Source organism: Eptatretus burgeri, chromosome 3 (genome assembly GCF_056783735.1).
Source record: "Eptatretus burgeri isolate ZD-2024b chromosome 3, Ebu_testis_v1, whole genome shotgun sequence".
NCBI classification, from domain to species: Eukaryota; Metazoa; Chordata; class Myxini; order Myxiniformes; family Myxinidae; genus Eptatretus; species Eptatretus burgeri.
This window is the reverse complement of record NC_140963.1, coordinates 133,053,219-133,080,425: the sequence shown is the minus strand read 5'-3', so window position 1 is coordinate 133,080,425 and position 27,207 is coordinate 133,053,219. Positions and strand designations below refer to the sequence as shown.

The 27,207-nt window shown below is 44.7% G+C and overlaps 1 long non-coding RNA gene across 2 annotated transcripts; it reads right to left on the bottom strand.

Moving 5' to 3' along the window:
* Positions 1–838: 838 nt before the first annotated feature.
* LOC147031005 (uncharacterized) lies at positions 839–27,207 on the bottom strand. 2 transcript variants are annotated; one of them, XR_015056628.1, is made up of 5 exons: positions 27,110–27,207; positions 26,934–27,025; positions 26,158–26,264; positions 2,312–2,408; positions 839–2,120 (listed from the first exon to the last, which is right to left on the bottom strand). It is a non-coding gene; the product is annotated as an uncharacterized LOC147031005 (long non-coding RNA). The 2 variants fall into 2 exon arrangements; XR_015056629.1 differs by lacking the exon at positions 26,158–26,264 and having other exon boundaries at positions 841–2,120.

Below are 27,207 nucleotides of genomic sequence, written 5' to 3'. Positions count from 1 at the left end.
CAAGATGTCTCCTACACATCCAGGAACCAAACAACTTTATTCAGTCCTAACTTCCCGATTAAATTCCTCCATCTACCCCCACAACCAGAATAATATTGTCCTGGCGATTTTAGGATTTCTGTGTGGAATCAGCTAAGATTTAGTCATTTTTCAGCTTTTTTTGTTTTGTTCCACAGCAAACCGAAGAAATACATACGTGGACACTAAAGATTTTTCAATTTCAACAATTTTCTAGAAGAAATGGTGCATTATTTGAAAAAAGTGCAAGGGTACCAATATTTTTGGCCACGACTGTATGTCGGCCCACAGGTGACTTTGTAAGCTTGGATAGTATCAATCGTCACTGGAGTGGAAAAAGTGGAAAAAGTGGAAAAAGTAATGTGTTCAAAATATTTTCCTATATACCCTATTTAACAGTTATATATATATATATATATATATATATATATATATATATATATATATATATATATATATATATATATATATATATATATATATATATACACGAGTGGAGTACCCACCCTACAGGTGATCTTGTTCCAAGCGCGCAACCCGTTCTTCCGACACATCCCTTTATTAGGGCAGTGTCAAGGCAACAGACTGCTGCGCAATTGCTCCAGAAAATAAAAAATAACCTGGGTTACGTATACATTGTGATTATATAGCTCTGATCATTTGAAATGCACCAAGGAAGAACCCCCCTCCCCTCAAAGGAAGAAACACCAAGATGGACAAAAAACCACCGTCACTTCGCTGACAGATTTTATCGAAAGACAGCAAGTTGTACTTTACAAATGTTCTGCTCTATTCACTAGATAATTTGCCTGAGGTCATCTTCCATTTGCTTGGAAGTCAGCTGACATCATCTTCATCAACCACCCTTGCTGCCCATACAGTATATGGTGCGAGGAAAAATCACTTCCATTTCATTGTGAAGTTTATTGTTGGACGCTTTGGTTTGAACCTCCACTTTAAAATGAGTGATATGAAACATGTTGAATAATTCTCACTCAGATTTCAACATCACCGTAATGCATATTATCAAGTTGCTAAACTTTCTTTCTCCAAAAAGATGATTTGTAATGCTGGATACTACCAGATGGTGCTATATGATACACGTTTACATCGAGAGAATTGGGGTCTTCCTCGACCTTCAACCCCCTCCCCCAGATTTGCTACCCAAACAGAAACCATACTTGGGGTACTCTCAAGCAACATTTAGTTGCATTTGGTTCAGCAGTTTTTTAGTTTTTGAAGCATATAAATAAGCAAATACATCAACATTAAAATAAGCAATTTGGTGTGTCTGTCTGTCTGACTGCAATACTTTCGGTCGTTGCTTATCCAATCTCAACCAAACATGAGAGGAGCACTAAGGGTCACACGTTGTAGGTTGTAGCGACTGTGTTTGCTCCCTCCCCAAGGGGTTTTCCACCTGGGGAAAAATCCATGTTATGTGTATATCCATGATAAGATAGCTCATGATGGCATTCTTCCAAGGCTGCATCTAATAAAAAAGTAATAACAATAATAACACTGATAAAAGTATAATATTAATGTTATTATAAAGCAATATAATATGTCCCGAGACATCCCATCAATTAATATCCCCTCTCACCAAGGGGTTTTTCCTCCTTGAAAAAAACGCCATGTTGACATATATGAAAAGCTTATCATGGCGTATCCTAGAGCAAACCTACTGGGAATAAGACATATTGTAAACCACAAACAAGTTTGATTACCTTTTAAAACAGTTGCTACTGCTGTTTAACACGAAACTGAAAGGGAGGAACCTTGGGTGTGTTCAGTTACCAAGCAGCGAGCTTGCACTTGCCAAGCCAGCCGTTCCTTATTAACGGTTTTGATTGGACTGCTTGCTTGAGTGCTTAGCCACTTGGAGAGCTCTCTATAAGAAACTTGGTCACTGAACACACCCCGACGTTCTTGAGGCCCAAACTTAGATCTACTATGTAATCGATATACCCCAGCGAGGATAATAACATGACCCTTCCTGTCGTGCCTGGATGCACTAGTATAAACAAATTACCTTTATTGTATAGATATGAAGGGCCAACCTTGTGTCACTTTCTTGGTTGCTTTATGTGCAACTTTCTTTGCTGGAAAAACAGAGAGGTTAGTTGTAGAAAATCTGAGCCACAGCTGGGCACAATCAACTGTTACAATATTCAATCTTATGACCTGCAATGAACCAAGGGTTTTTTTAGATCTTCCTGTTGTCATTCAGACCTCATTGCAAGGAGTACCGGGACTTCATTGTCTCTACAATTGATTGTAACTAGTTGATAACCTTCAGACATGAGCATCGATGACATGGAGGATAATCCAGGTGTCAGCTTCATCATATGTCGATGCGAGGTGGTTGATGTCTCAGCCGATTGAGAGAACTAGAGAAAGCAAGAAAGAAGGGGAGAGAGAGATAGAAAGAAAGTGAGAACAACAAAGAGAGAGAGCAATCGAGACAGAGAGACAGACAGAGAGAGAGACAGACAGAGAGAGACAGAGAGAGGGGGGGAGGGGTGAAGGGGGTACATTCCTGCCACCCCTAGCGGGCGAGTCATGATATACGAAAACCCAATCACGTGATACAGCACAGGAGGGGGAGAGACACACAGGGACAGAGAGAGAGACATCGAAAGAGGGAGAGGGGGTGGGGGGAAGTAAGATCCATATCCATGGCAAGAGAGAGACACACAGGGACAGAGAGGAACAGAGAGAGACATCGAGAGAGACAGAGAGGAACAGAGAGAGAGAGACAGAAATAGACATACAGAAAAAGAGACAAATTGAGACAGAGAGAGTAAAAAATTCAGTTATCAAGCACACAAGCTCTCTTCCTTCACCAATATAAAATTGACAAAGTTCATTTGAGAGGAAATTGGCCTTGTCCTTGCTGAGATCAAGGAATCTCCATCTGGTTCTTGGGTAACTTGATGTCTTCGCTGCCAATCACAGCATTTTTAACAAGCCTCTGGCCTCCAGCACACCGAGCTCATGTTCCAAATTTGATTGTCTGTTCCTCATTCCTGTCAAACGTCACACCCACCCTTTCACAGTCATGCAGGCTGCAATTGGAGTTGACAGCACACATGAGTTTATCAGCCAGATCACCAAAGGTGTAACCACCAGCAAGCTTCCCAATCAGGTGAACCAGTGACATCCCATCATTCATAATTTTACATCCACTGAATTACTAAGTGGTTGTGATTGGAATACACTCTCTTCTGGTGTGGTTCCTAACTGGGCCTTGTCTGTAACGTTTACCTTTCTGTCTATTGTGGCCAAAGACAATGGAACTGGGGAAATAGAGGTATGCACATTCTCCTTTGACCTTTCTAGCCTGGGTAACCAGCTATAAACTGTCATCCTGGTGTTTCGCATGCAGGCCGAGGCATCAATGTGTGTGCTATCACTTGGATGGACTTTAAACGGGCATCCCATCTGCCAGCAATAATTTGTAGATGTTAAAGCTCCCACAGTTGTCTTTGCTAAGAGTAGGCGAGCTATCACCGGCACCCTGAACCAATTACAAATTCCTGCTCTAACCTACATGGGGCACTGCATCAGCAGTTCCGCTACACCCAGAGCAAATGATGCTACCTGCAGCCATGTGCTGTATATGAAAGAATATTATACATCAATCATCTATCAAGGTAATTGTCATCGTGGGATGGTGCCACCACCAGTCCTCAAACTACCTATCCAATCATATTCCAGTGCTTAAGACTTGTCATCATGGTTGCTTCCCTTCACTACAATATCCCTGTCTAAGAATATGTGGTCCACTTCAGGTGCTGTTGCTTCAATTTTCCTCATGTCTGCAAGGAAAACTGCACTCCACCTTGTGTAGTGAACGTGATGATAAACTGCAAACCTGGGGAGTATCTCTGCAAATGGAGAGAGAGCAGGACCGGTTTCCATTTCTTGCAGGCATTGTAAATGTGAGAGGCAATGATACAAAACCCACGAAGTCAGCAAAGGTTGGGTTTCTGTCAATTACTCTGCATCACATTCAGCGATGAGTTCTTGAAGTTGGGGAATCTGTTGAGTAAGTATAATTATGCTATTTCCCATCATCATCATCATCATCATCATCATCATCATCATCATCATCATCATCATCATCATCATATCTGCTCCATACATGACTTGATTTATCGCTTCATCCATAACCTTGTTGATTGTTTCAAGGGTTCTTCAACGTATTCCACTTTCACATCACAGACAGGTCGGTGGTCCCTCTGTCTTCTTCCTCCTCCTTTCTTGTCTTGCACCCACTGCTCTTTCCATGTCCTCTCTCCCCCTCAGGTTTCTGCAGGGTGCAGGCGGTCTGCCAGTAACCCCATTCTGGTGAAACTACCTAAATTCACAAGGGCAACTCACCTGCACCCATTCTTTTCTCTTTTTTTCCCCCCTTTGAACCAACTTCCATAGTCTCTTAAATCTCATTCGGCCCTCCAGCGCTTCAAAAAAAATCTGTTCACCACCATCTCAGATCGACCCCATCCAAAATCTTGATCTTTTCTACCCCCATTTACCCTCCCAAAGCCCACCCTCCTATCAAATTTTCAATTTTTCCTTCCTCAGATTTTGCTTCTGGATCCATCTGGTCGACCCCAAGTGTCCCCTCCCTTTGCCCTCATTCTTCCCCACATCCCTTACTTCTCCTAGTCTCCCTCTATTTTGTCCCTCCTCCCAGTTGTTGATGTGTTTCCCCCCTCTCTTTCGACTGTTCCTTTTGTTCTGGCACATCTTGATCCATTCTATGTTCGAGCTCCTCCATGAGCCTCAACATTGCATGCACAAACTCGAACGACACTCGGTGGAGCACATACTTCTGCCAGGCTGAACAGTTTTTTTACCCTGCGCTGGCGAAGCGAAAAGCGGGGGAAAGCGATCGGTCACGTACGCATGCCGTACGTATGTGCTTATGGATGTACGTATGTACGTGCGTACGTAATGTCTGCATTTTAAATTTTCATTTTCTCAGCAAACCCTTAGTCTGATCGACACAAAATTTTTCCAAATACGTGCGACGCCTCCGGCAGAATTTTTTTTTATCATGTCACGTGGTACAAGCGCCATCTTGGGAAAACCGAAACAAAAATTGTACTTCTATATCTCCGAAATCGCTCCATGGGAAAAAAATTGAAAGATGGCTCATTATCAAGTACCCCCCATGCGGAATAAGATATGTCAATGATGATGTTATCGGTGCCTTCCTCATGACGTCATAATTCGACAAGTGCAATGCTTGATCCGGTCAGTATGAAATAAAAATTTCTCTGCAAATGTTGGTCCGATTGACAACGAAATTTTCCACATAAGTGCAGCTCCTTCCGAATAATTTTTTTCGTCACAATTACGACGTCAAAGGTCACGTGCTACAGACGCAATCTTGGAAAAACCGAAAAACTTTGCACCTCCATATCTCCAAAACTGCTCCAGGCGAGATACTCTTCGAGTCTGCGGATTTCAATGCATCGACTGGAACTGATAGGGATGGTTATGTAACATGCGTTGGTCCCCATGGGTCTGGAACTGTGAACCAGAATAGCACTAAGTTCCTTGACTTTGCAAGAAGTCATGGACTTAGGGTCGCTGGTTCATGGTTTCGGCGCCCACAGGCTCATCGCGGGACTTGGTATTCCAACGCTGGTGGTGTGGCAAAGGAGATTGACCATGTGCTCGTTGATGGTTGTTGGAGGATGATCCAGAACTGCAAGGTTGACCGGAGCACTCAGTTCCTCAATGCGGACCACGTGCCTGTTGTCGCAACTGAAGTTGCAGCTTAAATCCAGGAAAATGGTACCATCCCAGCTGAGGCTGGATGTTGGCAAGCTCAAGGATGAGAGGGTAGCTGAGAAGTTAGCAAACAGGCGAAGTGGGGATTTGGGGGGTCTGAGTGCTTTAGGGAATCCTGAGGAGTTGTGGGGTGCCCTCAAGACCACCGTCCTTAATGTTGTCAGTGGATGTCTTGGAACTCACCATTGGGTAAATAAGAATTTTGTCTCTCAAGAGACACTGGATACCATTGACCCGAGTCGCAGGGCCAGGCTTTATGGAAGAGCTGAGCTGTTCAGGGAGTTGTGGTATAAAACTGTACGTGCGCTAAGGCTGGAAAGGAGGCCTATGTGCGAGGAATCTGTGAGGGCGTAGAGCATCACCTGTGGTCATGTGATTCTTGTTCTGTTTTCAGGGGAATTCACGCATTGCGTTCCTCAAAGCCTGTCCCACGGTGTACTGCAGTAAGAGCAGAGGATAGTGGGCTCTTGACAGAGGAGTCCGAAGTGAAGGTCCGCTGGCCCGGTTACTTTGAGCGGTTGGACCAGGCTGATCCACCCGCTGTCAAGTTGGATTTCAGTTGTGTTACTATCCCTATTGCTGACCCTCCAATCAACTGATCCACCTTCATTTGTGGAGAAACAGGCTGTGGTGAACCGGTTGAAATGGGGTAAAGCTCCTGGGATCTCTGGCATCCATGCTGAACTTCTCAAGGCTGGTGGAAATGCTGCACTCATGTCGTGGCATGCAGTTCTGTGCTCTGCCTGGAACACAGGCATCATCCCAACTGATTGTAAGAGGGGCCTTGTTGGCCCTCTCTGGAAAGGGAAGGGGGATCGCCAGGACTGCAACAACTACTGAGGGGTGACGCTGCTCTCAGTGCCGGATTCCTGGGTATAGTCAAAACAAGGTCTTTGCTCGGATAATTCTTGATAGGGTTCACCACCATCTGCTTGAGCACCAGCGTCCAGAGCAGTCTGGCTTTACACCAAAGAAGTGAACGATAGACAGTATCCTTGCTCTTCGGGTCCTCACCAAATGCAGATTAAAGTTTCGGCAGTGGCTGCTTGCAGTCTATGTTGATCTCTGTAAAGCGTTTCATTCAGTGAATCGGGATGCCCTCTGGAGGATTCTTGGTCTTCCTGGGGTGCCACCAAAACAGATCGATATGTCTGAACTACACTATTGTTCTGAGAGTGCTGTGAAATGTGGTGATACCATCTCTGACTTATTTCCTTATTTCTTATTTCCAGTTGTTACTGGAGTTCATCCGGGTGGACACTGGCCCCACACTTTTCAGCACTTGTATGGACTGGATTCTGGGGAGGATGTCGGAGAGATCAAGCTGCAGTGTATCGTTTTGGAATGTCAAGATATCTGACCTTGATTTTGCAGATGATACAGTTATCTTTGTGGAAAAACTGGATTTCCTTTTGGGGGCCCTCCAGATGCTGAATGAGGAGTCGGAGCCGCTGGGATTACTGGTTTCCTGGGTCAAAACAAAGATTCAGGCTTTCAAGGACATCTTGTATGCTGCTATCTTGTCTGTACCTGTCTGTAGTGAGGATGTTGAGGTCACAGAGAGATTCACTTACCTTGGCAGTGATATTAATGTCTTTGCTGGCTGTGAGCCAGAGGTCAGTAGACGTCTGGATCGGGCCTGGGGAGTCATGGAGTCATAGATTCACTGGATCATGGGGTGTGGCGCTGCCGGTACCTGTGCAGGACGAAAGTCCGAGTCTTCAGGTCCTTGGTGTTTCCAGTCCTACTCTATGAATGTGAGACTTGGACTCTGACCAGGGATCTGAGATGGAGACTTAATTCCTTTGGTACCAGGTCTCTTCGGAGAATCCTTGGCTATCGCTGGTCGGACTTTGTGTCCAACGAGCGGTTGCTGAGAGACTCGAATGAGATTTGTTACCTGCATAGTCCGTGAGCGTCAGCTGCGGCTGTATGGACATGTGGCTCGTTTTCGGTCTGCCGATTCTGCTGACCAGATTCTCTCGGTAAGGGAGCATCGTGAGTGGACGAGGCCAATGGGCCGACCACGTTCCTCGTGGTTGCAGTAGGTTGATCGGCATCTCAAGGAGATGGGTATGGGCCAGGCATCTGCCTGGGGGATGGCCAGATGGAGGCCCCTGGAGTACCGGCGGAAAGTGGACGCAGCGATGTGCTGCTTCGGCACATACTCGACGACCTGACCTGACCATGGGGAATAATATATGTTAATGATGATGTCATCAGTGCCTTCATCATGACATCGTAATTCGACAAGCACAATGCTTGATTAATGACAGTATGAAAAAACAATTCTCTGCAATTGTTGGTCCAATGGACGCAATTTTCACCATTGGAGCACCTTCTCCTGTCGAATTTATATATGAATTATGACGTCATACATCACGTGGTACAGGCACAATCTTGGAAAAACTGAAAACTTTTGCTGGGATGTTAATAAAGGTCAACACAGGCCAAATTTCTGAAGTTCTCAATTTTCATCTGATTCACTTGAAATTTGAAGAGGATTTGCAAATCGGCTAATTAAATTCAATGCAGTTTGACAAATGTGACATCATCGGTCACGAGTCTGGCAGCCAGCCATATTGGATCAAAGAAAAAAAACTTCAAAAAAAGGGTTGGCTTGCTCCAAGTCTTCTCAAGACTGTGCAGGATAAGTATTGCATGAATACACACAAGGACATAAGGAAATCAGACACAGGTGGAGGCCATTCAGCCCATCATGCCTGCATGACATCAACACCATACTAATTTATCAACACAAGATCCAAAGAAAATGCAAATTTGTTATTTACTCGTTTCTTTTTTGTGTTTTTTATTTATTTATCTATTTCTTATAAGTTTTTGTATTTTGTATTTTTCTGCAAATATTTTTTTTTCTTCTCCTCGGGGGAGGGGGCATGGGCTTGGTTAAAAACACACATCAACCACACAACCCACCTTGATGAGACCCCAACCAACAGCACTCCGTACACATGAACACAATCTCCCATCAATGCTCAAAGCACCTAAAAGTCTTATTAACATCCCCATACCCCTCCATCTCCATAACTTCCAGGTACCTATCCAATTGGTTCACGAAAAAATATTTTCACGACAAAAATAAGTTACCACTATATTCGTTATTGTTGTGTGTCTGTCTGTCTGTGTGTCTGTCTGTCCCGAGCCTAGCTCCGTGGGTTTTGATCCGATCCTGACAAAATTTTGATGTATGGGCATCCACCACATCCAAAAAAGGTTTATATCATGATCTAGTTGTGTTTTCCTGAAAATGGGCGTGATGCGGCCATTATGGGCATAGCCACGCCCAAAAATCATGTGTTTTTAGGGGGTAGCCGATTTCAATTTGCATCTTCTCCTTGGGGGTTTGTCGAATCTGACAGGGGTTTTGGTATTTGGTTAGCCCAATGGCACCTGCATAGCCCCACAGAGCTCAATTTTTCATTTTTGTCCCAAGGTCAAGGCCACAAGGTCACGGACTTAGAAAATTGCGAATTTTGACATAAAAAAATTTTCTTCTCCGAGGGGTTTTGTCGAATCTGGCAGGGGTTTTGGTATTTGGTTAGCCCAATGGCACCTGCATAGTCCACGGAGCTCGATTTTTCATTTTCGTCCCAAGGTCAAGGTCACAAGGTCACGAACTTAAAAAATTTCAAATTTTGACATAAAAATCATACGACCGCCCAAACTTTGAGAGCTACGATGACAATATTTTTTATGCATAATCTTGAGGTCATTCCCCACCGAAGGTATTGAAACCATTTTGCTCTATCTCGAAGACCTTGCCCGTGGCGCCCCCTTTAAGTTTGTTTTTACGCTGATTTCATCAAAGTATGGATCATCCGATGAGTGTGAAATGCCATATAGCCTATATGACGTTATATTGTTCCTGGAATGTTCCAGAGGAAGTTTTGCACCAAAGGTCATAATCCTTGACCTTTGATGTTTAAAGGTCACAAAGGTCAAATTTTCAAAGTTGTGGGAATCGAACCGGGTTTTCGACTTCGACGAACTAACTCCAATAAGCGATAGCACGTATCCTGTTTCCTTATTTTAATGTCCACAACATTGTTTTGTGACCTTTAAAGGTTATGCAAAGGTCAAATTTTTAAAGTTGTTGAACGAAACCGGGTTTTCGACATTTTGCAGCAAATATCCCATCACTCGTACCACATCATGTTGATCATTTTTATAACTTGGTCAAACATTATCACATTGTCTCATCCTTGACTTCTGAAACAATCGACATCGTCAAATACCTCTCGTGAACCATCGTCGTCTTCAGACTTGTTCTAATTTAAACTTATCTACTTTTTCTGCTGCCACTACTTTTCCAGGAACACCATTCCATGCATTAACTACTCTCTGAGTGAAATTCCCCTGCCTTACTACCGTCATAACTCTCCTCTTCTTTACTTTCAAGCTATAGCAACTGGTCCTATCACTGTCTACTCTGTTGAATAATTCATCTGCACTTATGTTATCGATACCTTTCATTATCCTAAACATCTCTATCCTATCTCCTTGTAACCGCCTCCTTTCTAGTGTATAAAGCCCCGTCTCCTTCAGCCGCTCCTCATAGCTGAGTCTAACTAGGCCCGGAATCAATCTTGTAGCCCTGCACTGCACCCTCCCTCTGGCATTGATGTCCTTCCTGAGTTGTGGTGACCAGAACTGCACATAATATTCCAGATGTGGCCCTCACTAAATTCCCACACAATTGGTCCAGCAGAAATGTGAAAAAGCAAGTTGTGGCATCATTATGAAGTTTTTTGGTTGATTCATCATCTCTGAGCTATCCTGAATCAGAATCAGCCGGGTTTCAGACTCGCACCCTTGAGGAATTTTTTTTGGAGGCGAAAAACAAAATGGCCACCACCGACTTTCGATAAATTCTGTTTTGGGCTGTATTGTTATAAATCTGGAACTCTGGAAGCCATGGGCACTCAACATACAGGTCCTATAGAACAGTAATATCGGTAAGTATGTGTTTCTTCGTTAGGGTCCGCGTCCCTTGTTTAATGGGTGAACTAGAATGGGCACTCGGTAGAGCGCATACCTTCGCCGCCGCAACTTTTTTCCGGGAACATTTGAAAAACGTCATTTTAAAACGTCCATGACGTCACAACCGTCAGTCCGATTGACGTCAAATTTGGTGTGTAACCTCCTTCAAGGCAGTCCAACAAAATGCAATGATAAACACTGAAAAATAAAAAAGTTGAAAAATGACGTCATCTTTTGACGTCATTTTGACGCACTTCCGGGGACGTCACGTCCAATCGGGGACTACCATTCTGAAAGCTCGTAGTTCACTGAACGTTTTAACGTTGGTTTCATGTCAATAGCTCTATTAGATCTGAAGCTATGCCTACAAGTATATTTTGACCTTGAGTGTGACCTTGACCTTGACTACAGAGTTAATTGGCAAAACCTGTACATCAATATTTTGATCATCATCATCAATACATCATCTAACATATTTTGGTACTGATCCTAATGCCTGGATTTGGGAGACTTTGCTTTATAAATTATATAGATATTTGAATGTAAAATATCAGGACACTTTAGCCACAATTGAAAAACGTCATGTTCAAACGTCAATGACGTCATAACGGTCTGTCCGATTGAAGTCAAATTTGGTGTGTGACGTCCTTAAGGTAAGTCCTACAAAACGGTATGATCAAAACTGATGAGATCGAAAATTGAAAATTTACGTCATCTTGTGACGTCATTTAGACGCACTTCCGATGACATTACGTCAAATCCAACACTACATATCCGAAAGGTATCTCGTCATGGAACAATATGGCGGTGGTTGCATGTCGATAGCTGTATCATGAAGGAAGTTATGCTCAAAAGAGTGTTTTTGACCTTTTCATGACCTTGACCTTGACCTTTGACCCGATCGCTCCCAAAATCTAATCAAATCGTCCTTGGATGCTCACGAATCATCCCACCAAATTTCATGCAATTCGGTTTAATACTTTCTGAGTTATGCGAATAACAAGCAAACACACATATTCACAAATAAATAAATACACAGCGACCAAAACATAACCTTTCGCAGAATGCGAAGGTAATAAATGTTCATGCTCTGTGGGTTATTTTGATAGTTAGGGTTTTCTTTTATTTTTACACCACCAACATCAACTCCAACAACATGCCTTCACCTCGCTTCCTCACACCGACGCCATGGCCGACGTGCGTGTCAGCACGTACGTGGGTGGAGTTCACGAAGACCTGACGTCTCTCTTGCCCAATCCGGGGGGGGGGGCGGCGTGGACGAGGTGGCCGTAAGTCGGTCAAAGGGCACAGAGCGAGCTCCAAGAGAAGCGAAGCCTCTTCGGGGGGCAGGGAGTCAAGACGCTCCATCATGCCCCCCGGTCCAATCAACGGCCTTGGCACCCGTTTTGGCCAATGACAGGGCGACGAGCGCATTCTGCACGCCAAAACCAGCCAACGAGGGAAGACATAGACCACGAAACCGAGGTTCGGCTGAGGGAGGGGCAAGGATAAAGGTCCGGCTCCGTTTTTTCGGGAGAGAGAAACTTGTGAGAAGAGTGGTGATCACATTCGCCTGACGCGAGTGGTGAACACGTTCGCCTGACCAAGAGTGGTTATCACGTTCGCTTCACACGCAAAAAGTCCCTGGTGGTGGTACTTGTTTTGGAAAGCCAGTTTGTCGTCTTGCCAGACTTCGCCCTGCCGGACTCCGTTCGTGGGAACCCGGTCGTGTGGATGCCTGGGGCTGCTACAGGTCCGAGTCCCACCACACCGCCAGCTCAACGTACCCGCACGAGGCGGACAGGTCCGAGTGCAGGCTCTGGTCTTCAGCTCGCCTTTCCCTCTGAGCTGGAGGCCTCAATAAAGGCTGTGGCCACCGGTTCTTGTGTGTGTATGTGTGTGTGTGTATTTGTGGGCCCGTCTGTAAGTAGGAATTGTATAAGTGCTTTTGTGTGTAAATTTGCATTCTCCATTAGTCGGATAACTCTGCTTCTTGCGTGCTCCCCCCTTTCCCCAATAAAAATAAATACATTTGTGAAATGTATCAGCTCAGTTCTGTGTTTCTTCCATTGGCTAAGCATGGCGCGTGTTGGTGAATTTTAAAGGCTGTTGCCGCTGTAAATGTACATTGGGACCGACGGGACTTCGGCAATCATCCGTTCGGGGTTGCACACGGGTCAGGCACGCCAACAGCTCGACTCGTACGAGTGCCGTCGAGGGTGTGAATACTCGGTAACTCGCCACGTGGATCTCTAGGTATTTTGAAGATTGGCAAATAATAATGTACCACGTGGTGGAATTATTGACGATTCACGGTCCGGTAAGGGACCCGTACCCTCGGAGTTTTCCAAAAGGCACGATCTAGATTCCGGGTGTTGGGTAAAGTCGACCCTACCACCCCACCAAGTGGTCGTGCTCGCAGCTGATACCCGGCTCCGCAACAATATCTTCACTTCTAATGCACTTACAAACACAATTTTGGTGTCTACTATGTTTTCATGGTCAAGGAATCCGATAATGATAAAATTGAAGGTGTATACATAAGACCTGTCTCATATTTTCAAGATGGCCACCATTTTAATGTGAAAAATGGCTATTTTGCAGTTCCACTGATCACTTCGAGTAAGAAATTGAATTTGATGAACCCTCAAATATTAATACGACGTACAATAATAGTCAATGACGGCTGAAGTAACTTACTTGCAATGATCAATGAATTGATGATTATATTGGAATACGATTTTTACACAAATATATCTGAATACATGTAGATAGTTGACTACTATGACTTTGGATTATGTTTTAAAGTAAGTACGGTATGCACATGTACTGTATATGATTTTGAAATTACCTTTTATTTTTCGGCAAACAAATCATAACTTTGTTGAGGATGCAATGTTCTACATTATGTTCAATCTTCGTCATCGTCGTCGTGATTACCAGCTATTGCTCTTGTCTGTTCGTAACAACAGTCTGATCCAGCATTACAACTGCAAAACATCGAACATGACATCTGTGCTGCCACACAACCACACCTCCCGGTGGAACCTGGCCGGCTGGTGGAGCATCCACACTTGATCAGCTGCAGAATAGTGACTGGTGCAGCAGACACATCAGGTGGAAGTGTGGTTGGACACAACGTCGCACCGTCCTCACCTTCTTGCCATCCATACTTGATGGGATCCAAGTTCGGAGGGTCTGACTGAGTGGACGATTTCCATATAATGACAATGATGAGCGCCATGTACATGTTGAACAAAGGCATCATGCGATGGGGGCAACGACTTCAATTTCGGAGCAGAGGTAATCTTGGAGTTGGACATCTTAGACTTCCACAACTGATACCGGTGTGTGGACATATCACCTTCGACTTTGGAACCACAACAGGCAGCAATGAAGGTAGTTGCCTCAGATATCATCTTTTCCTCGTCTGCTTCCAGCTAACCAAGTAAGGTGGGATGATGTCCGCCCATTAGTACCTTCAGCGCTGTGGCCTTTCCAATGCCAAACAAATACGACACAGTATCGCATCCGGTCAGAGCATGTACAGCAGGCAGATATTTGTCGATGCTTTTGTGTTTCAGTGCTGTTTGGCGAATGTCTACGTTCGCCCTCCCAGCACTCGGACTCTCCATGCTGACATCCACAGTCATCTTTTCCTCGAGGTAGAAATGAATCAACAGGACAAAGACATCTGTATCGTCACAGACCACTTTGATGTGTGAGTCACCACTGACACCTGACACAATTCTAACGAAGTGATGGATGATGATGACATCTGCTTCTTCATGGTGTGTTTTCAGATCCTGTCTCTGGAGAGTGGAATTGTTCCATACTTGTACTGGTGTAGGATCTTTTCCGGTGATCACCAGTTTGGTCTGGTTGTCCACAATGTGGGTCATCAGATACTGACGGATCAAATTGATCAGTTGTACTTTGTTGTAGGCTACATTTAGGACCACTTTTTCTACTGGAAGTGTTGTGTGTAAGTCGAGTTGATGTTTTTGACTTGAATCATGACCTGCGCGACTGGATCTCGTCATTTGTTTCGTGCTGATTTTGATGTACCTGTCGAAAAGCAGGTATACATCACAACACTCCAGGTGGTATTTGATGGTTCCCATGAAGTTGATCACATAATCCTCAACTGTACCATTTGTGGGCCAATGTGCAGTCCATAACATGGCGCATCCATCGATGATGACAGCATCTGGAACACCTTGGATTCGACTTGGTTGCTCAACTTGGAGTTTCGTCTTCAGAATTGCTTTCGACTGAGCTCGCATCGCACCGCTCTCATCAAACAAGGAGGCTGGGACAGGGGACAGTTTGTAAGAGAAGACATCCTTGATATCAATATCCCTGTATTGTTGGAGACATATGACTCTGGTGTAGATCAATTCGTTATCATATACTGGCCTTCCATCCAGCTTGATGCTCTTTTTGGTCGAAGTCATCAGGGACACTTTCTTGGTTAGTGTCTTGTTGAAGCTCGTCGGCCATCCAGATTCAAATTCCGCCATCTGTTGTCGTCCAATCTTGAGAGAATCATCAACGTTTACCTTGTCTGTCGCATGAAACATAGTAGTAGACACCAAAATTGTGTGTAAATGCATTAGAAGTGAAGATATAGCCCAAAACAGAATTTATCGAAAGTCGGTGGTGGCCATTTTGTTTTTCGCATCGAAAAAAATTCCTCAAGGGTGCGAGTCTGGCACCCAGCTGATTCTGATTCAGGATAGCTCAGAGATGATGAATCAACCAAAAAAACTTCATAATGACGCTGGAGCACGCTTTGCCTTGAAATGGTTGTTTGGCATCTAGACTAAATGTTAACACCATCTCTTTTGATTTATTAATGACCCCCCACCGAATACAACCTAAACCCCATTTGTTCTACCTATAGCTGCCTGACACTGTGCTGCCTGCTTACCTCCCTTATCTATTATCGCCCCCAGATCCTTCTCCTGGGTGACACGCTCCAAAATTACCCCTTACATCCTGTAATCTCGATTTTCATTGTTCTTTCCCATCCCCAACACCTTACACTTGCTCAGGTTAAATTCCATCTGCCAATCTTTTACCCAATGTATGCAAATATCAATACTTTCTTGTATCTGATCACCACCCCCTCTGCTATCCACCTTACCGACAAATGTTGTGTCATCTGCAAATTTGGAAAGCATACTCTTCACCCCACTATCTAAATCGTTTATGCAAATAATGAATCGTAATGGTCCGAGTACTGATCCCTGAGGTACCCCGCTACTTACATCCTCCCACTTACAGCCACTCTTTGCTTCCCACCAGGAAGCCAGTTTGGAATCCAATTAGCTCCCTGACCAGCCACTCCACAAGCCCTCACTTTGGCTAACAACCTCCGATGTACCTTATCAAATACCTTCTGAAAGTCTAGATATACTATGTCCACTGCCTTTCCCTCATCCACCCAAGAAGACACTACTTCATAGAACTCTAAAAGATTTGCTAAACAGGAACTACCTTTGGTAAACCCCTGCTGACTACCTTTAATTAGTTTGTATTTGTTAAAATGGTTCTTCATCTGGTCCTTAATTAATGTCTCCAACACCTTCCCCACAACTGAAGTCAAACTAACAGGTCTATAGTTTCCCAATTCTTCTCTGGATCCTTTCTTAAATAATGATGTTACATTTGCTACTCTCCAATCCTCCGGTACCTGTCCTGACTCCAGGGAACTGTTGAAAATATCCGTCAACATCTCACTTACCTGCTCAGCCACCTCCATCAATACTCTCGGGTGCATAATATCCGGAGCCTTATCTTCTCTTAGATTTCCTAGCTGTTCCTTTACTTCCTCTACTCCAACCTGGATCTTCTGTAAAAGCCCTTCCTCACCTCCTTGATCGACACTCTCAGATATTGGCAATTCTCCTGACTGTTCTTGTGTAAAAATTGAAGCAAAATACCTGTTTAATAAGCCTGCCATCTCACTTTCATCACTAACCACTCTCCCGGTGCTATTCCTCAATGGGCACACACTTGTCATAACCTGTTTTTTTCCCCGGTATACTGAAAGAAAACCTTGTTGTTCCGTTTAATATTCTTCGCCATGTCCTTCTCATCCTCTCTTTTGGCTTGCCGGGTTATTTTCTTCACTTGTCTCTGTTTACTCCGATTTGTTTACAACTATAAATCTAACTCCAGTCCTGTTATTTTATACCTAATAAATGCCTTCTGCTTCCCCTTAATAGCATTCCTTCTCTCACTGCTCAACCACCCTGGTCTCTTTCTGTTTCTCGTTTTACACCTCATTGGAATGTACTTATCTGCACTCTCCACATTTGGTCCTGGAAGGTTTCCTATTTCTCTGATGCTGATTGTCTTGTTGTTCGAGTCTCCCAATCTACATCACTCATACAATCAAAGTTTGCCTTCCTGAAATATAATAGCCTTACCCTACTATCCTGAACTCGAACCTTCAACACAATCTTTGAACATACAATGTTATAGTCACTTTCTCCTATATGCTCCCCAACCTCCACCTCCTCCACCATATTAGGGTCGTTACTTAAAAGGAGGTCTCACACTGCACTCCGCATCGTGGGCTTATCGACTGTGCAAACTTGGTTAAAAAAGCAATCCTGGATTAAATCCAGGAAATCCTCATCCGCTCTGCCCTTTCCCTGTTCTTGGACCCAATCTATCTCTGGCAAGTTAAAATCCCCCAAAATCAAATCCCTTCCCTCACCACATGCCCTCTGAATTTTTCACGTACTCCTCCTTCCTCCTCTTCCTTCACACCCGGAGCCCTATAAAAGCATTCTACTGTTTTTACAATCTGTAATATCTACCCACACCGAGTCCTCAACATTAATTCCTTCCTTAATGTCACCCCTTTCTCTTGATGCAATGTTGTCCTTCCTCCAGATTGCAACTCCTCCTCCTATTCTCTCCTTCCTATCACACTGACACACCTTGTGGCCTTCTCATCCTGTCCTCCAGTTACTCTCCTCCTTAAACAATGTCTCACTCACTGCAACTATATCCTACTCCTCGCTATGCACTTCGGCTTCAACCTCTTCCATCTTATTATTTAAACTTCTGGCATTGGTAGAGAATATATTTAACTTTTCCCTTCCTGAAATTACATTTTCCTGCCTGGCCTTACTCATCCCAATTACATCATCCCGTTCCTTCCTTAATGGTTTCCCTGCACTCTGCTGACCTAAAACATAAAAGCCTGAATTCCTTCCTCAATTCCCATTGAAAACCTTGCTGCCCCCTTTCTATTTAACATTCAGCCATCATTCCGGAAACACTCTGCCTGTGGTGAGTGTGTGGTGAAGGTGGTGCACCTCCACCACTGCCTGCACCCACTGCACTCCACCACTGCCTGCCCCCGTCGCACCGTCACCACTTCCAATATCCTCAGCAACCTCACTCCACAACCGTAACCAACTATTATCTATAAATTTCTCACATTCTGCTACTTTCTGAAAATTTTCGATATGTTCCTTCAACCTAGTAATAACTATCCTCAAGTGGGCTATTTTCTCACACTTCCTTCAACATGAGGAACCCTCTGCTTCCCCTATTGTTGACGTGGTGCACAATGAGCATCCATCACATTTTATGAACTCATCCTCCTTTCTCCTTCGGTCTCTATTTATACCCTTTTCCACCACCGTACTCCCAAGGCCCCAACTGACAATGCTAAACTTAACATGAGCCCCCCCCCCCCACTGCTTCTTTCAATGAACTAACACAAATGCTCGCTAAAACTGTTCTGAACACAATTACAGCTTTAAAAGTCCAGTTCCACAGCCCCTGAAACAAATCACGACAACAAAATACGTGAAACAACACAAAAAACACTTGTTATGTTCTGGTTGAGCTTACCCTCTTGCGAACCACAGGAAGTGACGTCCTCACGCTTGTTCAATACCATATATTTTTTTTAATGTCGAGGCTCGTATAAGAGCTGACACGCAAAACATATAACAAGGGGTGCAGGAGACAAGAGTGGGAAAGGGAAACAAAACAGTGCGGAACAGAGACATGAGGAGATCTGTGGAAGGGAGAGGGATGTGGTGAGGTACATGGGATAAACAAGATGGACAGTACAGGGACTTTCAGAAAGGAAAACAGGGGAATTGAAGGAGGTGGTTTTGGGGTGGATTAATGGGGGTACAAAAGATAATGGTTTTGGATGGGGGAAGATATGAGATGGTGATAAACAGCTGTTTTGAAGACCTGGAGGGAGGAGTGCGATTGAAGAGAGTGTGGGAGTTTGTTCCAAAGGCAGGAAAAGCTCTTGTAGGTCTTGCTCCAAAGGCGGGGGAAAGCTTTATAAAAACAACCCCATTTTTAGCTCTTATATGAGCCTTGACAATGTATATTAAAAAAAGAGGAATGAAACAGTGAAGGTCAGCAGTGATTCTTGATTTTGGCAGTTTCACCAGAAGGGGTTTTTTTGGCAGACCTTGAGTGCCCTGAGGAAATATAGAGGAGCCAGAGCACAGACAGAGCGGGGAGCGTCCAGGGTGGGGGGCAAAGCTGGAGAGGAGAGAGTAGAAGACAGAAAGACCACCGACCTGCCTGCGGTGAGAGAGTGACAGACCCAGAGACTCACCTTCATCGCGGGAGATACCAATGATCCTAAATGCCTTGGTTTCCACAGCGTGAAGTCGAGAAAGGTGAGAGGCGGAAGCACCAGTCCAGAGGGGAGAGCAGTACTCCATCAGGATGCGCATGAAAGCTTTGAATGTGGTCAGGAGCTCAGATGTGCCAAAGAAGGACTTTGCACGACGGAGGATGCCCAGTCGGCGACTGGCTTTGGAGGCGAGGTTTGAAATGTGTCTTTCCTCGGAAAGATCACGGCAGATAGTGAGACTCAGAAGCTTGAATGAAAGGACTTCTTCCAGAGGATTGTTGAGAAAGTAGATGAGAAGGAGTGAGGTCCTTTCAGAGAGACATAGTGAGGGTGTGATTTGTCAGGATTGAAAGACATGTCATAAGTGTTTGACCAGCTTGTTCCTCCTGATGACTCCATCTTTGCTCTTTACTTCTTCAGGTTACTTCTTAGTCTTCCGTTTCATCGTGATTTTATCTAGACCTGCAGAGCGTGAAGAGGCTACTGCCTGACGATCTGAGGGAGGAGAGATGGTACGGCAGAGGGTGGAGTCGTCAGCAAAGAGATAAAGAGGATTTTCTTGAGTTTTATTATTTTTTTTTTGTATACCTTGGTCGAGGCTCGTATGAGAGCTAACACACAACTCACAGCAAGGAGGCATGAGACAAGAGGGGCGGGAGTGGAAGGGACAAAACAGTGGGGAACAGACACATTAGGTGAACTGTGGAAGGGAGAGGGATGGGGATGGGACGGGGAACATGGCGAAGAGAAGATGGACATTTCAGGGACTTTCAGGAAGGAAAGCAGGAGAATTGAAGGAAGTGGGCTTGGGTGGATTATCGGGGGTAGAAAAGATCGAGGATTTGGATGGGGGAAGATAAGAGGTGGTGGTGAACAGCTGTTTTGAAAGCCTGGAGGGAAGAATGGGAAAGAATAGAGTGAGGAAGTTTATTCCAAAGGCGGGAAAAAAAGAGGAATGAAAGAGTGAAGATGAGCAGTGATTCGTGATTTTGGTAGTTTTACCAGAAGGGGGTTGTTGGCGGACCTTGAGCGCCCTGTGGAAATGTGGTGGGGACAAATCGCAGAGAGAGCAGGGGGGGCAAGGCTGGAGAGGAGTCGGTAGAAGACAGAAAGACCACCGACCAACCTGCGGTGATTGAGTGAGAGGCCCAAAGACTCAGCTAAATTGCGGGAGATGCTGATTATCTTAAATGCCCTGGTTTCGACAGCATGAAGCCGAGAAAGGTGGGAGGCAGGAGCACCAGCCCAGAGGGGAGAGCAGTACTCCATCAGGCTACGGACAAAAGCTTTGTAAGTGGTCAGGAGCTCAAGAGGGCCGAGGAAGGACTTAGCACGACAGAGGATTCCCAGTCGGCGACTGGCTTTTGAGGCGAGGTTGGAAATGTGACTTTCCCAGGAAAGGTCATGGCAGATAGTGAGACCTAGAAGCTTGAAAGAAAAGACTTCTTCCAGAGGATTGTTGAGAAAGTGGATGGGGGTGTTTTGTAAACGGTCCTTTCGAAGAGACATAGTGAGAGTGTGAGATTTGTCTGGATTGAAAGACATGTTCCACGTGTTGGACCAGTTTGTGATTTTATCCAGATCTGCAGTGAGTGAAGAAGCTGCTGCTTGCCGGTCTGAGGGATGACAGATGGTACGGCAGAGGGTGGAGTCGTCGGCAAAGAGAAATAGAGGATTTTCCAGAGAGTCCGAGAGATCATTGATGAAAACCAGAAAAAGAACAGGGCCCAGAACGCTACCTTGAGGAACTCCAGCCTGCACAGGAAGAGGGGATGAAAGAACTCCATTTAGGGCCACACGTTGACTGCGACAGGAGAGGAAGTCTGCGAGCCATGAGTGGAGATGGCCTTGAATACCATGGCAAGAGAGTTTGGTGAGTAGGGCAGGGTGCCAGACTGTGTCAAAAGCACGTGATATGTCCAGGGATATGGCTCGGATTTCCTGTCTGGCATTGAGGACCTCCATCCATTGATGGGAGAGCAGAAGCAGCATATCCAGGGTAGAGTGACCTGGTCTGAAACCAAATTGATGATTGGAAATCAAGCCATTGGAGAAGAGGAAGGATTTCATATCTGAAGCGATGATGGATTCCATCACCTTGCTGATGATTGGGAGAAGGCTGATTGGTCTGTAGTTATAGGGATCTGTTTTTGCACCTTTTTTCTGCAGGGCAGTGATGTTAGCAGATTTCCAGTAATGTGATGGCAGATGACAGATGCAGGCAGTGATGGCAGATGACCTTGGGCAAATGAGAGGGTGAATAGAACAGAGAGAGGGTGAGCAAGAGCAGAAGAGCAGGCTTTGAGGACACGTGGGCTGATGCCGTCTGGACCGGTTGCAGAATATGACTCGAGGTTTGAAAGCAAGCTCTCCACCTTGTCAGGAGAAAAGGATACAGAGTCCAGGGACAGTTGGGTGCGACTGGGTAAAGTGGGTAGAGATAGAGATGGGTTTAGGACACAAGATTTAGCTGCAAACACCGAGTTTAGACATTCAGCTTTATCACGTGTGGAATCAGCAGTGCGGCCATTTGAGGTAAGGGAGGGGATGGAGGGGGAACATACACCAGAAACAGATTTGATTAAACGCCACCAGGATTTTGAGGAGGGAGAGAGGTTTGAGAGTTCAGACTTGCGATGAGAAAGATGTTGTTTTCTGGCTCTCCTGAGGGTAGATACACACTTGTTCCGAGCTTTGTGGAAAGAACTGAGATTGCCCTCAGTTGGGTTTGCTTTCCATGAGGCAAAGGCAAGTTGTTTCAGGACAACTGCCTCGCCACAAGCTTTAGTAAACCAAGGGCGGGAGGAAGGGTAAGACAACTGAACACGAGAGGGGATAAATCTGTGCATGAGGGAGAGCAAGTTTCTTTGAAAGAATTCCCAGGATGAGTTGATGTTTGAGAAAGTAGTGATAGGAGACCAGTCTGTAAGTTTGATGGCTGCTTGGTGACCCTGCCAGTCGGCTTGAGTGAAATGCCAGACTCGACGGCGGTGAGGTGGTTCTCTGATAACAGCCAGAGAGATGTCCACTTTGACAAGGACGTGGTCAGAAGAACCAATTGGAGCGAAGGAAGAGCAGCAGATATTGTCAGGGAAATTTGTCAAAATCAGATCCAGAAGAGATGGAGTACCATTGGTTGAGATCCGGGTCGGGAAGTTGACCGATTGAGTCAGTCCCAATGAGTCGCAGAAAGCTTTTGCTGAGGTGCCATGGCAGGTGAGAGAGGTACCCACACCTAGCCGACTGGCATGATGACAATTGAAGTCACCACATAAGAGGAAGAGAGAGTTTGGATGAGAAGATAGAAGATGGTCCATGTTTTCGGATAGTGAGGTGTAGATGGAGTCATCACTGTTCGGTGGACGGTACAGTACACATATAAACATGAGGTGGGAGTGGAGGGGAAGCCGAAGCCAGAGGTATTCCTGGGGGTGTGGGGGAGTGAGAGCAGTGCATGGAGAGTGAGGAATAGAGTCTTTGATGAAGAGAGCAACACCTCCACCAGGACGAGGCTCAGGTCTGTCATACCGTAAGAGGGAGTAGCCAGGGAGAGATACTTGGGAGTCAGACACGTCTTGGGAGAGGAAAGGCAGAGAGGCAGATAATGTCTGGTTTGTCAGTGGCAACCTGTATGGAAAGATCTGAAAGGTTTGAGCGAAGGCCCCGGATATTTGAGGTCCACACTTTTAATGAAGAGGAAGGGGAGGAGGCTTTGGGTGCAGGAGGTGGAGGGGGAGGGGGAAGGTTGGACAAGGGACGAGGGGGGCAGGTAAGGAGGGTTGCTGAAGGAGTGTGGGGTATTGCAGAACAGCGAGGGGAGGGGGCCGAATGAGGAGGAGAAAAGGCTCTGTGGTGCTGGGGGAGAGGGGGGACAAGAGACAAGGAAGATGGCAGTTGAGGATTTGAGGAGGTGGAGTGAAGAGATGGAGGTGAGAGGGCAGTGGAGGGAGGCAGGTTGGTGGATGAGAGGGGGGCAACTTTGAAAAGGAAGAGTGAGGGGGATGAAAGGTGGGAGAAAGGTGAGGGGGAATTTTTGAGAGAGGTGAGAGGGAGGCTTGGAGGGAGAAGAGTGGGATGGTTGCTTTGAGAGTGAGAGTGAGGGGTGAGGGGGGTGAGTTGGCACTGAAGTTGGAAAAAAGAATGTTTGATGGAAAGCGAGCATCCATGGCAAACTGTGGTTTTTAAAAGTTTTAGGTCAGAGATGCGATTTAACACAATTCTTGATGGATGCAATGAAGGCGAATTCAGAGCATGGAGAGAAGAAGCGCTGTAATCGTTGGATATTTTAGGCAAGGAATGAAGGAGAGGTCGAAATTAGAGCAGTCTGTTAAAATAGCAGAAGAGTAGTGCATTGTGAAACAGTAAAGAGTACCACATGTGTGAGAGAGGAAGATGAAGCATTATAAGATCGTTTTTGTAGTTAAAAATAATGTATGAGAGAGTTCAACAGATTAGGTCATGGAAGTGTAAAAAAAAAAAAAAAATCGAGGAAGAAGACGAGGAGGAAGTTAAGAGGAAGAAGAAGAAGAAGCAGAATCGGGAGAAGGTGAGCGTGTTGTTGTTGGGTATATATATATATATATATATATATATATATATATATATATATATATATATATATATATATTTTTTTTTGTTAATATTAATATATGAGAGAGTTCAACAGATTAGGTCATGGAAGTGTAAAAAAAAAAAAATCGAGGAAGAAGACGAGGAGGAAGTTAAGAGGAAGAAGAAGAAGCAAATCAGGAGAAGGTGAGCGTGTTGTTGTAGGGTATTGTTTTTTTGTTGTTGTTGTTGTTGTTGAGATAAGAAAGAGATTAGTTGGGAGAATGGGGGATGTTTGGAAAGTGGGGAGGATCAAAATTGAAGGTAATGGGGAGGATAGAAATTGAAGGTAATGGGGAGAAAAAACAAAAAAAACAAAAGAAAAAAACCGATCGAACACCGAGTGGAACCGGTAGGCCTCAAGCCTAGGCCTAGGCCTCAAGCACAGGTAAGAACGTCGACAAAAATACTCACAAAATAGCACGATTTTTGAAACAAAACCGAACTAGCAACACACAGTAACATGTAGGTGAGAAAATTAAACAGTTAAAACGGGACAAATAACAACCGGAAACTTAGCTTTGAGAACGTCAGCAGGGAGCCCCAAAGGAGACCTCTCGCTGCTCTAAAACCGGAACCGGAAGTGAGAGATCACTGAGTTGGAGAGGTAATTGATGAAAACCAGAAACGTTTTGTATCTCACTGATAGGCCTGATCTGCATCTGTACCTTCACCAAAATTGAGTCAATTCCAACTTGTCACGCATCCAACTTGTCCACCAAGTTTGCTCCAAATCTGTCCATAACTATTTGAGATATCCTGCTCACAGACAGACAGACAGACAGACAGACAAACCAACTGGATTGAAAACATAACCTCCATACACCATAGGTGGCAGAGGTTAAAAAAAAAGCAATGTTGCACCTATCACTCTTCAAAGTGCTTTAGAGTAAGCTAGTGTGCTCAAATTGACTGGTTCTCCATTGTTTTCCTGTGATTCATATTGCTAATTGTGGATCTCTCCATCCAGATATCTCTTAGACTAGACTCTTCCATGCGTTTGCCGATCACTTTGTGGGGCACAAAGTTGCACGTGTTCACCAAGGAATATTTGTGCCCTTTATCCCCGTTATCGGTTACGAGGGTGAACACCTGGATCAATGTCGAAATCTGATGACAACAGGCCACACACAGTACAGAATGTCTCAAAGCAGTTGACAACAAATACATCTCCCCCTTTAAGAGGCCAGAATGTTGGTTATCCATGATATTACAAAAACAATCTTCAAGGTTGTCTCAAAATTCCACATTGCCAACCCCTGTTCTTTCCAACACCATACTTTCTCAGGAAATAGGAATAGCATCTGAGAATGGATTTCCCTTTGCATGTTGCAAATAGGTCACTGAGATCTACAAGTCTGCATCTCATGCCACCTTCGTGTTCAGGAAGAGAAAATATATTTTGTGATGTCGTGAGATACTGGATGTGGTGGATAGAACTACCCAGTTTGTCATCCTGACAAACGATGTCCTTACTCTAGTTAACATTTGATGGAGAACCCTCGAGTGCACGCCTGCGTCGTTTTTGTAATAGTAGGAGAGGAGTAGGACACCGAGTGTGAGTCGTCACGAAACTTCGATTCAGCTTCCACAGGGAACTTTAATTGCTGAGGTTAAACTAGACGCACTCGTGTACACGAATCAAGTGTGCACAGACAAGAGGGTTTTCCATCAAAATCCAGAATCTCATGCAGATGGTTGAACGCGTTGACAGAGTTTGCCACCTGAGGGCGCCACGTACTCTTTGTGATGTCATGTTGAACAAGAGTTTCTACGGTGTGTAAGCTGACAGAGCTATCAGATGTGTCATTTTGCCTGCAGAGAATTTCATATAGAGGATGGGAAGGGGGGTTGGGGTGGGGGGGGGCTAGGCCAGTAACACACAGATTCACATTTCAAATTAAAGATGCTTTCAAAATTGTTATGGTCGGTTTGAAGCAACACGACGACAAACTTCTTCAATGGCCAAAATGATTCTCACCTTCTTGTGGGGCCGGAAAGCGTCTTTGGCCCACTTCCTTTCATCAACTCTTCGACTGAAGATGATTTTGTCAGGAATTTGTTCCAGGGTGGCGGCGATAACTCACCTCCTCTTCGTGAAGGACACCATGGGATCTTCAACGTCCACTGACGACCAGGTGCAGGCAGAATGGTCCTCTGACTTAACAGACCGCACAGACACCGATGTATTGCCCTGTATTTGAAACACCAGTGGGACAGTTTTATCGCCGCATATGGATTCAAACTCAGGCTCAACAGCTCAAATGTAAGTGCCATTGCACACTCACTGCCGGTAACATTTGTTACATTTTGAGGGTAATATGCAAAGGTTATCATACCACTTCAGTGTCACCTTCGAACTTAAACGCACGAACACTCCAACAGCCATTTCGGGGTTTTTTTTCCAGTTTAATTATCTCGGCCCTCGTGCAGCGGAAGACGGGTTTTTGTAATCACTGCTGTGTGTCTGTCTTTGCTGTAACTTTTTTTTTTTTTACCATTTGAGCTTTTGTCATGAAATTTTCAAACAAGCTTTATTATAAGAACTAGTGCATGCCCATACGTGTGTGGCCGTACGTGCGTGGCCGTACATGCAAAAAAAAAAAAACTTTCAAACAACCACACAGGCCGTTCCTTCGCTCTCGTAAACGACAACTGGATTGGGGCATTGTGTTTATGTATAAATGCGCATAAGAAATCGAGAAATTATTAGAATACAGTAAGTCATCACTATCCGGAAGTAGTGCGTGCCCGTACGGAATGTTCACATCATTCCACGAATTATCGCTTGCATTGAAGTAACAACTGCTGTGATACTTACACACACAGAGTTAATTAAAATCCAAATTAAAATCAAGTTTACCTCCCTGTCTTTGCTTGCAATGACATTCGCTGCCATTGAACATTGCCACTCCTATGCCACGGTGAGGCGACATGGTAGGATTTGTTGGAGACCTGAAAGTACAGTGTCATTAGGTATTCCATGTTCAAATTGTTTTAGTTTGAAAATAGTTTAAAAAAAAAGTTTGCAAAGCATACCACCAAATTGAGATGTATTTCGTTGGCAAGCATGTTGAGTGGAGCTGAATTCCTTAACACTTCCAAAGACCACACCGTTTTGACACTTGGAAACAAAA